The following is a 13,620-nucleotide window of genomic DNA, read 5'->3' as shown; positions in this document are numbered from 1 at the left end:
AGGATAGACTGGAGAGGAATGAGGTATATCCATTTGTGACATATCATATCTCCTCCTTTCAGGGATAACAACTATTTGTTCCCATAAAAATATCTCATTCATCCTGACAATGGTCTGATTAAAAGTGAATTACTCAATGGAAGGATAAGAATTAAAATTGTATCACAATCAGACAGCTGGGCTTGGGAATCAGAAGGAGAAGAAGCCCTGTTTCTGTCAAGTTCAGAATCATCAGACTTTGTTTCCTTGGGAATAACTTTACAGGGGATACCTTCTTGTGATAACGTCTGTGTACCTGCAATGCCTGCCTAGCCAAGGTAAAGAACTCCTTTTTTAACAGTAATTGTTTCTTCAAAAAAACAATGTTTAATTTTTTTTTCTTAATAGGATTTCCAGTAAAAGATGACTAACTCAAAGGAGGGACTTCTGCCTGGTCTGATGTTCTTTTACCCCAGTTACTCCCAGAAGCCTCTCCTGGACTGTCTCCCAGACCTAGAGAAGAGGATTCTCCCATGCCCATATCAGACAGTGGAACAGCCAGAGAGACCAAGGTTGACCCCTGATCTTGCTGGCGAAAAGGGCTACAACAGAAGAAGCCAGAGAGGTAAGTGAGTGGTCTGAAGTAAAACCATTAGCCACTGCAGGTTCACTCACTGTTGGTTGAAGCATAGACTGAGTCTCTAACAAAGACAAAGACCCCTTATTAAGTGATTTTTTTTCTTTCTAGATACTGCAGGCTGGTAAGAGGCACCAAAAATAATAAGCTTAGCTGGAATGAGTCAGTCAGAAGGTAAGTTGCCACTGAGTGTTCACAAGCAGTACATAAGCTCAAAAGAATAATTTCCTTAATTACACCCATTTGCTCACCCAGTATTCCATAGGGGAATTTTTAAAGTCTGCCAACTCAGTATACTCCCAGAACATATGTTCCCAGTTCATAGATTCATAGGAGGTTACTAGGCTAACGGCCCTAGAGCCCTTAACCAGCCTAACCATATTTATCCCGAGTTGCTCCAATTGTCGGTGGTTAGGTGAGTGGTTACCTCTTCTTCTCCATTACACTTCCAACATTTGCCATTTACCTGGGGAAAAATTCTTTGAAGTCTGCTTGTGGTGTAAAAATACCTATGCAAGCACTTCCTAGCAAAAATCCTTCTAGACTGTGTTACATACTTGCAAGCCAAACATATGTCCTCCAGTTGTTCCCTTGTAAATTGCTTATTAATTCTCTCTTCCCAATCTTTCCAACCTCCTCTAATTGATTCTTACCTAGTAAATTCTTGGAGTACTAAAATGGGCTCGAACTAAATGTTAAAAAGTATAGCATCATCCCTTTTGATAGACAAGTCCTAGAAGTTAGGGACCTAGGTACTGTACTTAGGTTGATAGCTATCTCTGTTTTGACCATCATATAAAAAGAAGTTATGTACTCACCATAACGTTCCATGTTTGTTGTCCACAATCTCATCTTCATTCTTGCTGGTTGGCCGCATACCAAAGCTTGAGAACTTCCACTGGCTCAAGGCTACAACTTATCCCAAGATGCCTAGCAGTTGTTCCCCAGATCTCGTTTGAGAGACTAATCACTAGAGTATGGTAACATACGTAAAAAATGTATGAATTATATTGCTCATAAAACTGAAGAGGCAAGAAGGGAATCAGACCATATTTTGCCAATTATAATTACCTCTAGATCCTCCAGAAGGGGGAATGGATGGGTGGGATGCAAGAAGGAAGGCGAGATTGTGGGCAGCAAACATGGAACGTTATGGTGAGTACATAACTTCTTTATGTTATGTTGTCCCATCTTGCCTTCATTCTTGCTGGTTGGGACAGAGTCCCCAGCACCTTTTTCTTAGGTGGCTCAAGGGAATAAGCTCTTCAGGGCAGTGGAACCAAAGGATGCCCTGTTCCAGGAGGCCACATCTACTTTGTAATGAGAGAGAAAGGTTTGAGGATTAACCCATGTGGTAACAGCACAAATTGAATCCAATGGGAGTCTAGATTGAAAGGCAATGGAAGTAGACACCGCTCTAGTTGAATGTCCATTAATTTCTTTCTGGCGGTTCTTTCTTGTGGGAATTATAGACATAGGTGATGGTCTCAGTAAGCCATTTGGACAAGGTAACTTTTGAGACTGCCATGCCTTTTATATTTTTCGAATATGAAACAAACAATTGGTCTGACTTTCTGAATTCTTTGGTCCTATGTAAGTAAAAATGCAACTGTCTATGCACATCCACTTGGTGAAATTTATATTCTGCCTTGTTGCCATAGCTAGGAAAAAACACAGGCAATTCAATAGACTGGTTTAAATTGGCTTCAGAGCAAACTTTTGGTAAAAAGGAAGGATTTGTTGTGAGGGATACTCTATCTTAGTGGAAAATCAAATATGGAGGGCAGACAGACAGAGCTTGCAATTCTGAGACCCTCCTAGAGGAAGTAACTGCTGTTAAAAAGATTGTTTTCCAAGATACAAATTTTAGTAAGCAAGAGGATGCTGGTTCGAAGGGAGGAACCATCAAAGATGATAATACTAAATTTAGATCCCATGGAGGGGGAGATTCTCTTAAGGGTGGTCTTAATAGGAATGTACCCTTGAGGAAGGCTTTGCATAATCTATGGGACATTACATTAGTTCAGACGTCTCCCACATGATAATTTGATATGGCTGCTAATTGTACTCGTATAGTAGCTGACGCTGCCCCTTGATTAAAAAATTCTGTTAGAAATTCCAAAATTGCAGGTAGAGGGGCTGTAAAAGGATCTATGTGTTTTTTGTCCGCCCAACAAGAGAACTTCTTCCATTTGCTTGCGTAAACTTTCCTAGTCGTCTTCTTGTGCAAGGAAACTAGAATGTGTCGTACTGAGGGGGATAATTCTGGAAGCCTGGCTAAGATTGGAAGTGGAGTAACCAAGCTGTCAGCTTGAGATTCTGAAGAGCGGGGTGAAGCGTTCATGATTGATGCGTCAGAAGATCTGGCACTGGGTCCAGGATCCACGGCTTTTCTTGAAGGTGGGGCCACAGAAAAGGGAACCATATTTGATGAGACCAGTAAGGAGCAATGAGAATTATCCTGCGACTCAACGACTTGGCTTTCTGAATAACCTTCGGAATTAATGGAAAAAGGGGAAAGGCATAAAGAAGTCCCGGGGGCCAATCATGAACAAGTGCATCCCTCTGTGACTCTCCTGTACGGGAAATGAGGGCAAAATAGTTGCTGCATTTGGCATTGAGGGGCGTGGCAAAAAGGTTGCAGCAAGGCTGGCTCCATTTGCGAAAAATGTGATTCGCAATTTCCTGATTCAGGGACCACTCATGAGGCATGAGAATTGCTCTGCTTAGTCTGTCTGCTATTACATGAATTTCCCCGGGATGTACATTGACATCAGAAAGCAATGAGAAGAAATTGCCCATTGCCAAACTCTCTGGGCTTCCCAACATAGAGGATAGGATCTGGTTCCCCCCTGTTTGTTGATGTACCGTACCACCAACATATTGTCTGTTTGAATCGCAATAGTACCCATGGGAAGAAAGCTCTAGAATGCTCACAATGCCAGAAGCACCACCCTTATCTCTAGGACACTGATGTGCAAGTGGTACTCATGATCTTTCCAAACCCCTTGAACAGTCTGTCCCAGATAATGCCCCCCCACCCTATCTGGGACACATCCATGGTCACTGTAGCGACAGGTTGGGGGAGTACAAACAGTCTGCCCATAGATACTTGAGTGGACTGAAGCCACCATAGTAGATCCCTCTTGCAGGCATTCGTAATGAGAATCTTATGTGACATGGGTAACTCCAGCATGGACCACTGAGCATATCCACTGTAATATCCACATGTGTAAGCATGCCAATGGGACTAGTGTTATCACTGCTGCCATTGAACCTAAGACCTTGAGAACAAATTTTGCCAGTACCTTTTTCTTCTTTAGTAAAATAGACACTTGACTGCATAGCATCTGTATTCTCTTGAGACAGTTTTGCTACCATGTCATTTGTTTAATTCTGCCCCTCTAAAGGTAATACTCTGTGTTGGCAACAAGGCAGATTTTTCTATATTTGTAGTAATGCCTAAGTCTGAGCAGAGATGGATGGTGGCATTCCTCACTCTGATTAGTAGGTGCTTGGTGGTGGCAGCCAGGAGCCAGTCGTCTAGATATGGAAACACCTGGAATCCTTGATGCCTCAGATGAGCCATGACTACTGCCATGCATTTGGTAAACACTCTGGGAGCTGTAGTGAGACCAAAGGGCAGAGCTCTGAACTGATAATGACTGGCTCCCAGCTGGAAGTGTAGAAATCTTATGGAGTGCCTGTCCATCTTTATGTGGTAGTACACATCCTGAAGCTCTAAAGAGCATATCCAGTTGTCTTGTCCCAGAAGAGGGAGTATAGACTGCAGTGTTCCCATCCAGAACTTTGCTTTCTTTACAGACTTGTTTAGTCTGCTGAGATCCAATACTGGTCTCTGGTCCCCTGTCTTTTTTGGAACTAAAAAGAACCTTGAGTAAATTCCGAATCCATTTTGGTCTGCGGGTACCTCTTGGATGACTCTTTTTTTCTAGCAACCTTTGAATTTCTAGGGTTGCTTGATCCCTTTGACCAGGTGGAATGTCTGGGATAGACTTTGACAGGTGAGGTGGACAGTGGAAAGGAATAGTGTATCCCCTGGATATAATAGACTGTACCTATATGTCTTGAGTCAATTGTAGCCAGGCTTGTGGGTACAGTGATAGTCTTCCCCGAATGTCTCCAGAGGTGGACAGTCGGGCCTCATTTCAGTTCATAGGTAGGTACTAGGCTATCTGCCCGAGGGCATTTTTAAGCCTAGCCAGAGTGTGTCAGCTTTCGCCACCCCATTGATTAATTAACTGAGCCTCTGTCAAGCACAGCCAATGAAGTGATCCCAGGGGTGTATTTTCTGTTACCCATCCACTCGTCAAGGCTTCTCTTGAAGAGTGTTAGTGAGGGGCTCTGCCTAATGTAGTTAGGAATTTTGTTCCAAAGCATGGGGAGTCTCTGTGACAGAAATATATCCCTCCAGCATGTTCTATTTATTGCTGTGGTGAGGTTTAGCTCACTAGAGTGTGTGGCTCGCAGTGACTTGGATTTCTTTAGGTGGAGCAAATCCATCAATTCTGAGATGGACATGGCTTTGTAAGTCAGGCAGAGATCACCTCTGAGTAAGCGATATGCCACTGAGCACAGCCAGAGTTTTTTCAGTCGGGCTGCACAGGACATATGTTTGAGGCCAGTAATCCTCTTGGTGAGGTGCTTTTGTGGTCTTTCAAGCTGTTGGAAGTGTCTTGTGAGGTACATCCCAAATGGGGCATTGTACTCTATGATGGATCTGATGAGTGATAAGTAGAGGGGCACTATAACCTCTTTATTTCTAGATGTGAACCCCTTAGTAATTAGATCAGCCACATAGAAGGATTTCCTAACTACTTTTGCAATATGATTGTCAAAGGAGAGATTACTATCTACCTGGGTCCCCAGATCTCTTATTACCTCTTCTGTATTAAGGGGGCTGCCGCCTATGTGGTAATTCGTGGGTGTTTGTTTTTCCCAAATGGGATGACTATGCATTTTTTGGCATTTAGCTTGAGGCCATGACTTTGACACCAGGTGTCTGTCTCAGTAAGGCCTTTTTGGAGTATGTCCGTGTCAGCCGGAGAGTCAATTATGGCTTCCAGTTTGCAGTCACCGGCGAACTTGGTTAGCCATTGTCCTCCTGTGTTTGCCTGTACTTCTGAGAAATATATGCAGAACAGTAGGGGTCCCAGAACCGAGCCTTGCAGGACACCACTTGTGACTGGTTTAGAGTCAGACCTGGAGCCCACTATTCTTACCGTGTGAGTTCTGTCTGTAAGCCAGTTGTCAACCCATCTTGTGACGTAGGGGTTTATGTTCAGGCTGGTGAGTTTTTCTATAATACCCGAGTGAGGAATGGTGTTGAACGCCTTGGCAAGATCAAGGTAGGCTGTGTGAACCACCTTTCCCTCGCCTATGGCCTTGGTGACTGTCTCAAAGAAGTCAACCAGGTTTAGTAGGCATGATCTGCCCTTAACAAAGCCGAACTGGGTCGGGTCATGTGTTTGGGGGTTCCCAATGTCTTTGTTAATGAGTTCCATAATGATGCGCTCCATAACCTTGCAGACCAGGCTAGTCAGGCTTATGGGGCGATAGTTACCAGGGTCAGTTGTGGCCCCTCCTTTGTGGAGCGAAATAACTATTGCTGTGCGCCATTCTATGGGCACATAGCCTGTGGAGAGGCTGAGGTTGAACAGTGTGTTTAGGTGGGAGGTTAGTTCGCTCTGTAGTTCATGCAAGATGCAGCCTGGGACACCATCTGGCCCCACTGATGCTGTGTTTTTGGCTTTTGCCTGTGGGAAGAAATAGCCAGGGAATTGTAATAGCTAGGCTTGTATAGGCCCTAGGGCTGATAGCCTAGTACCAAACTATGAACCTATGAACCTATGAAAGGACTGTTTTCACCTGTGCTTCTGTGATTTCCGGGACACTACACTTCTCTGGTACTGTTGTGGGCCCTTTTGAAGGTGAGAGGGAGGTGAAGTTTGCACTGAATCTATCTGCCAGTATGTTGGCAATATCAGTTGGGTCAGTATATTTTGTGCTATTTTGCACTGTCTCAGAACATATCTGCGAGTTGCCACTTAGATTCTTGACATAGCTAAAGAAGGCTTTGTGGTTATCTTTCAAATCCTTGGCTATTTTACTTTTGAAGTTAGCCTTGGATGATTTTATGAGGGACCTTAGTTTCTTACTGATACTGATCAGGGATGTCTTTCCTTCTTGGGATTTGCTTTTTTTCTGAACTAGTTTCCTCCTTTTGTTGTATAACCTGTTTATGACAGGGGTCCACCAGACTGGTTTCCTTCTCTTAGGGGAGTGAGTCTTGGTTTTGCTAGGGATGGCATGATCCATGCGTCCTTGTAGGTGCTCATAGAGTGCAATTGTAAAGGATTCTGCATCTTGGGCAGTGTTATCCTTTAGCGTGGGGGCTGTGAAACTTACCACCTCTGCCTTAAGTAAGGTGAAGTTTGCTTTAGAAAAGTTTTTCACTGTGGTTTCCTTGGTTGGGGTGGTGGTGGTGGGGTGTGGACATCCAGGGTGATTAGTTTATGGTCTGATCTAACCAGTGATGGGTTGACCTCCGGTATGGAGCACCTGTTGCCCTGTTGGTAATGACCAGGTCCAATATGTTGTGGCCTCTGGTAGGGGAGTTTACCAACTGATCCCGGGCATTTGAGTTGATAAATTCCAGGAAGCACTGAGCCTGGGAGTTTGTACTCAAGTAGTTTTCCCAGTTATTGGTAGGGTAATTGAAATCTCCCAAGATTAGGGTGTTCGGTAGGACCTTCATGTTTTTCAGTGTCTCCAGAAAGGCAGAATGGTGGTCCTGGATCATGGAGAGTGATCTGTAGTAGGCCACAATTTGCATTACAGATTTGCCCAATGTTAGTTGCACATGGATGATCTCAGAGGTATCATGCTGCGCCACTAACCTGGAGGTGTGGATATCCTTGATGAATATGGATACACCCCCTCCTTTTGTGTTTCGGTCCATGTTCTGTGGCCGAAATGTGTCATATGAGTTGTAGCCCAGTAGTGCTGGAGTGCTCTCTGGAGCCTTGAACCAGGTTTCAGTTACTGCACAGATGTTGACGTTCTCCATACTTAGGAGTGCTTCGAGCGCATGCATTTTGAGATTTAAACTCCTGGTGTTGAGTAGCATAACCCTCATTTTTTTACTTGTGCTGTTTACGGAGGTGGGTTTGAATTTTGAGCTTTGCCTAAAAAAGGCACTATGGGGGCAGCAAGAGCCTTGGCCAGTATTCGAAAGCCAAGGGGTGACAGGTGCAAGCTGTCTCTTGCGAAGCAACGTGGCTTGTCGAGCATGTCATCCCAGGCTGACAGACACTGGATCCCCTTTGAATGACACCAGAAGCTTAGCCAATTGTTGAAATTGATCATTGTTTCTTTATACTGAGGTATCATTCTTGGTGAGGGCAGGATGCTACTCAGAGTCAGGGCCATACCCTCCTGAGCTACATGATCAGAGAGCTCTTCCATGTCTCTTTTCATGTAGTCCAGGGAGGTATGGTTCAGGTCATTCACACCAACATGAACAATGACAGAGTCATATTTGTACTTGTTCTGGAGTGACCTGAGTGCTTGTGTTATGTGGTGGATTCTGGCTCCCGACAGGCAGATAACAGTAACCTTCTCCTTGTCCAGCCTAGTGAGTGGGGCATCAGTGTGACTGACTATTGAGTCACCTATTACTAGTGTGTTAGGTATGTTATTTCGCCTTAAGGGCTGTGATTGTGCGGCACATTGATTTCGTGTTTTATGTGTTGTCTGGTTTGTGACGGGAGGTGCAGGTTTTGTGGGTGTCTGCTTTGGAGCTCTCTGATGCTTTTGCAGGTTTTTATTTAGAGCCTCCAAGTATGATTTTGTGTATTTATGTGTATTTTTTGCCAGTGCTGGTTTAGTAGGTCTATGTGAGGCTGGAGGTGTGGTGCAAGTGTTAACCTTCTCCTCATGACTGTCTGTTCCAGTCTTGGGTGGAGATACCTTAGCCTCCAGTTTGGCTGTATAATTGCATCTCTCACATATGTTAGTGTTTTGTGGTAGGAGGAGAGGGCTGTCTGTGTACATGAGGCAGTTGTAACATTGCCTCAGGATACCCAGATTCACCAGCTGGACTGGAGAATACACCTGAAGTTGCCCTTTGGTCATGCCTGAATAGCAGGGTGAGCTGCTTAGTCGCTTGGTTGGTGAGGGGTAGATAAAAAGCCTTGCCCTGCTGGGCAGTCAAGAGTCGGGGTATATTAGTGCTTGCTATTAGGTCTGAGCAAGTGCTGGACTGTAGGATGCTTTCTGAGTGCTTAGGTTGAGAGTTAGACTAGTTTCAAGTGAAAAACTGAAGAGGAGACTTAGTGGAGCCGGGAATAATTTAACCCTAGCTAACCGCTGCCCGGCACACAAAACCATGCAACGTGTTTTTTAAACTACTAACTTCTGGACTGGAACCACTCCTCCAGGGACAGATGGCTGCTCAAAGTTCCCCTCTTTCACAGGTGAACAGAGAAACGTCCCTCTATCCAAGTAAGGTATGGGCAACTCAGAAACTTGTAACACAGCCCTGAATTCAGCACTAGCCTGAAAACTGGACTATACTAGCTTAGAAAGGTGGGAAACAAGAAATTTATTTATTTTTTTTTTGAAAAGATAAGGCAAAAACAGTAAAAAGTACACTTAAAACAGCTTTAAATGACTACAAGCAATCAGAAAAGGCTATCGCACTTTAGTGTGTAGCCTACAACAGTTAAACAATTTATTTAAACAAAAAACTTTTTAAAAGTGCAGGCAGTCAAATAAGTACAATATGTGAAAAAAAACAAGCTTTTAAATCACAATAAGTGCTGGAAAATCAGCGTTTAGGCGGAAAACAGTTAAGTACAGCAAGAAAATACAGAAAACTGATACTCAATCACTCCAAAGTCTCTCTTTTAAGCTAGAAGGCTTATATCAGTTTAAGACTTAAATTGTAAGTCTGAAGGTGTGGGACTCTCTGGAGTTAGTGGAGCCTGTTCTGAGGAGGCCAAACAAATTCATTACGGCCCCAGAAGATAGACAGCACTTGACAAAGGGAGTTCCAGTAGATGCGATGGTGGTGGCAGTGGCCACCAGGAAGGAGTTAGCTGAGACTTCTGCATCTGTCTGGGAGGGCTGAACATATCTCTGTCACCCTGGTTCTGCTGACCCCCTCTGCTGCGTGAATGGTGTCTTCCATTGTTATTTTCCTGTCTGCACCTGGGGGAAAAATCACCACGAGTGTCTGACAAGGCTCCTTTGGACTTCCAGAACCACATTTTCCCGCTCTTTTGACCTTTGGGATAAGGTCTAGTAGGGGCGGAAAAATGCACTCCAGTGGCAGATAGAGTCTTGCCTTCCTGTTGGCTCCTGGTGAGAGTCTCTTTTACTGAGCCATGGGCATTGATAAAGGGAGACCTGAAGGGTTCAGCAAACTCCTAAGAGCTATTCCTGTGCCTGCTGCCCTGCTCGCTCCATCAGCCATCTAGGAGATGAGACACATGGAGAAGTTTGTAATAGAGGTTAAGGTCGCAAGCTGGGAATTTATCTTATCTGACAAATCCTGAGCTGTAGCACCTTGTAGGGTATCTCCTAGCTCTTTAAAGAGATCCCTCTGAAGTCGAGTAAAATGTGATAAGTAATTCAGCGACTGTAGGGTAAAGGCCGCTGAGGAGAACATACGCTTCCCGTATCTGTCCATCGTTTGTGACTCCTTGTTCGGTGGATGGACAGATGCAGAAGTTGACTCCAAAAGAGAAACTATCTACACACCCATTTTGGGCAACAGGACAACTATACTACCTAGCTTAACATCCACTACAACCGATAATTTCAAAAACAGTTTTACCTATACCTACTCTTTGCATTCAAGGGAAATGGAAGAATCTGTAAGGAGATATTGGCCTGTACTTGCCCTCTTTGAGGAATTTAGAGGATTATTGCCCAATAAACCTACATTTGTAAAGAAAAGGGGCACTAACCTCAAAGAAATGTTTGAAAAAAAGCAAAACACCAGGAGGAGGGTTAATCCAACTAGGATGGGCACCTACAAATGCGGAGCATGTAGCCAATGTCATGCCATTCTAGATGAAAAATTTCCAACTATTCCATCCAGAGGGTTTAAAATCCACCCAACAGGCCATTTCACATGCGGTACTAAAGGGGTGGTTTACCTAGGCCTTTGTACCACATGCAAATGTTTCTATGTAGGGAAAACGGAAAGGGAACTCCGTAAACGGATTTATGAACATCTCTATGATATAACTAAAAAGAAGGAAACCAATGCTTTTTTTAAGCACTCCCTTACCTGTTCTAAGATTAATTTGAAATTTACGGTTCTTGAGCAGGTTGAGCCCGATACCAGGGGTGGTGATTGGGAATCGACCCTTGAATACCGTGAGTTCCTTTGGCAGTTAAAATTAGATGCAGGAAGACCTCCTGGGCTTAACGGTACTATCAGCATTAAACCAATATTAAAATTAAGGAGGGCTAGGCTGTAGAGTGCTGTATGTAACATGTAACACTGTGCAAATTTAAACACCAAGGCACCCGCATTCTGGTTGGTGTTCTGGTGTTCTATAAGAGGTACTGGGCATAGGAGTGGTTTAAAGTACATCAGCCCCCTTTTATTATTTATTGGAACCCTTTAATGTTAGGAGTTTCAACAACAACATTGGGGGAACACAACACACCCATGTAAGTCATGGTTTTGTCAAAGTAACAATTTTATACACTAACAATTAAAAGTGTTACATTTAATTCAAATCTATGTTTTTTAACGCTTTTTTAGAGTAAGCCACATTGTATTATTTCACTATCAGGGAAATTTTAGATGGTTGGTTTTTATTACATTTTTTAAGGTTTAAGCACAATTTAGTTATAACTTATAAAGTAATCTGCATCTCAAAATACCTATTTGTGAAGTACACTTTGCTGATTTTAAATGAATTCTTTGATCTATGTTAAGAATGAACAGCTCCTTTAAAATGCTGATTAACAGCATTTTGTTAATTGACAGAGAGATTCTCAAGCTATAAAAGACACCTGCTGTAACAACATGGTGTCACTTGATAAAGCTCAGAATTTTTCTGAGCGAAAGCGCTTGTGTGTTTCATATTCTGTTCTACTGGACTAAACAATTTTGTGTGTTTTACACTCTTCTCTGCTGGATTAAAGGATTTTGTTTTTCATTAACGTATTGGTAATTGGTCTGCTTCCTGGTCATTGGTTTGTCTACTTCCTGGTTTTGTGCAACTTTTAGTTATCGGATTTATATAACAATAATAAATATATTCATTTTGCTGTTAAAATTTTATGATTTTATGTGGAAAAAAAAAGAATGTGTGACTATTGATATATATATATATATATATATATATATATATGTGTGTGTGTGTGTGTGTGTGTGTGTGTGTGTGTGTGTGTGTGTGTGTGTGTGTGTGTGTGTGTGTGTGTGTGTCTGTATATATATATATATATATATATATATATATATATATATATATATATATATATATACATATATATAGGTTCATAGGTTCACAGGTTGGTACTAGGCTATCAGCCCAAGGGCCTCTACAAGCCTAGCCATAACAATTATTCCCTGGCTATTTCTTCCCACAGTATTTACTTCCCTATACCCCTGTCTAGCAGGGTGAGATATATATATATATATATATATATATATATATATATATATATATATATATATATATATATATATATGTATAGGTTCATAGGTAGGTATTAGGCTATCATCCCAAGGGCCTAACTAAGCCTAGCCAATAAGGTTCCCCTGGCTTACGCCTCCCAAGAAAGTTATTTTCCTATGCCACTGTCAAGCAGAGCCACAGAAGTGATCCTTGGGTGTATTTCCTATTTCCCATCCACTCATCAAGATTTTTCTTGAAGAGTGCTAATGAAGAACTTTGCTTGACATAGATGGGCAGCTTGTTCCAGAGTATGGGAAGTCTCTGGGACAGGAATCTATCCCTCCAGCATGTCCTGTTTATTGTGGTAACAAGGTTTAGGTCCCTAGAGCGTGTAGCTCAGAGGGATTGGAATTTCTTTAGGTGTAGCATGTCCAACAGCTCTGGGTTTGACATAGTTTTATATGTTAGGCAGAGATTGCCTCGAGTAGGCGATATGCTATGGAGTAAAGCTGGAGTTTTTTGAGACGGTCAGTGTAGGTCATCTGTTTGAGGCCAGTAATCCTCTTTGTGATGTACTTCTGTGGCCTTTCCAGCTGCTGCAGACATCTTGTGAGGTACATTCCAGGGCATTGTACTCATAAATGGGTCTAATGAGTGTTGAGTAGAGGGGAACAATGACCTCTTTTTTGCTGGATGAGAACCCTTTTGTGATGAGGTGTGCCACGTAGAAGGACTTCCTGACTCCTGTGGCGATGTGCTTATCAAAGGAGAGACTACTGGCCACCTGGGTCCCAAGGTCTCTTCTCACACATTCAGTGTTAAGAAGACTGCTGCCTTTGTGGTAGTTCATGGCTTCAGAGTTTTTACCAAAGGGGATGACTTTTTGGCATTGAACTTGAGGCCATGGGTCTGACACCAGGCATCTGTCTCAATGAGGCCCTTCTGTAGGATGTCCACATCATTTGGGGACTCGACTATGGCTCTTAGTTTGCAGTCATCTGTGAACTTCATTAGCCAGAGGCCTTCTGTGTTAGCCTGTACTTCAGAGAAGTAGATACCAAAAAGGAAAGGTCCCAGGACTGAACCCTGTGGTACTCCACTTGTCACTGGTCTGAAGTCAGATTTGGAGTCTGCAACTTTTACAGTGCAGGTTCTGTCAGTGAGCCAGTTGGCAACACATCTTGTGATGTAGGGATTTATACCTAGTTTAGCAAGTTTAGCTATAATTCCAGAATGGAGGATGGTGTCGAAAGTTTCGGGTAGGTCAAGATAGGCTGTGTGAACCACCTTACCCTCATCTACGGCTTTGGTGACTGCCTCAAAGAAGTTGATCAGGTT

The sequence above is a fragment of the Protopterus annectens genome, chromosome 4.part0 (genome assembly GCF_019279795.1).
Source record: "Protopterus annectens isolate FY-2018-M chromosome 4.part0, PAN1.0, whole genome shotgun sequence".
Taxonomy (NCBI): Eukaryota; Metazoa; Chordata; order Ceratodontiformes; family Protopteridae; genus Protopterus; species Protopterus annectens.
This window is presented reverse-complemented; position numbering follows the sequence as displayed.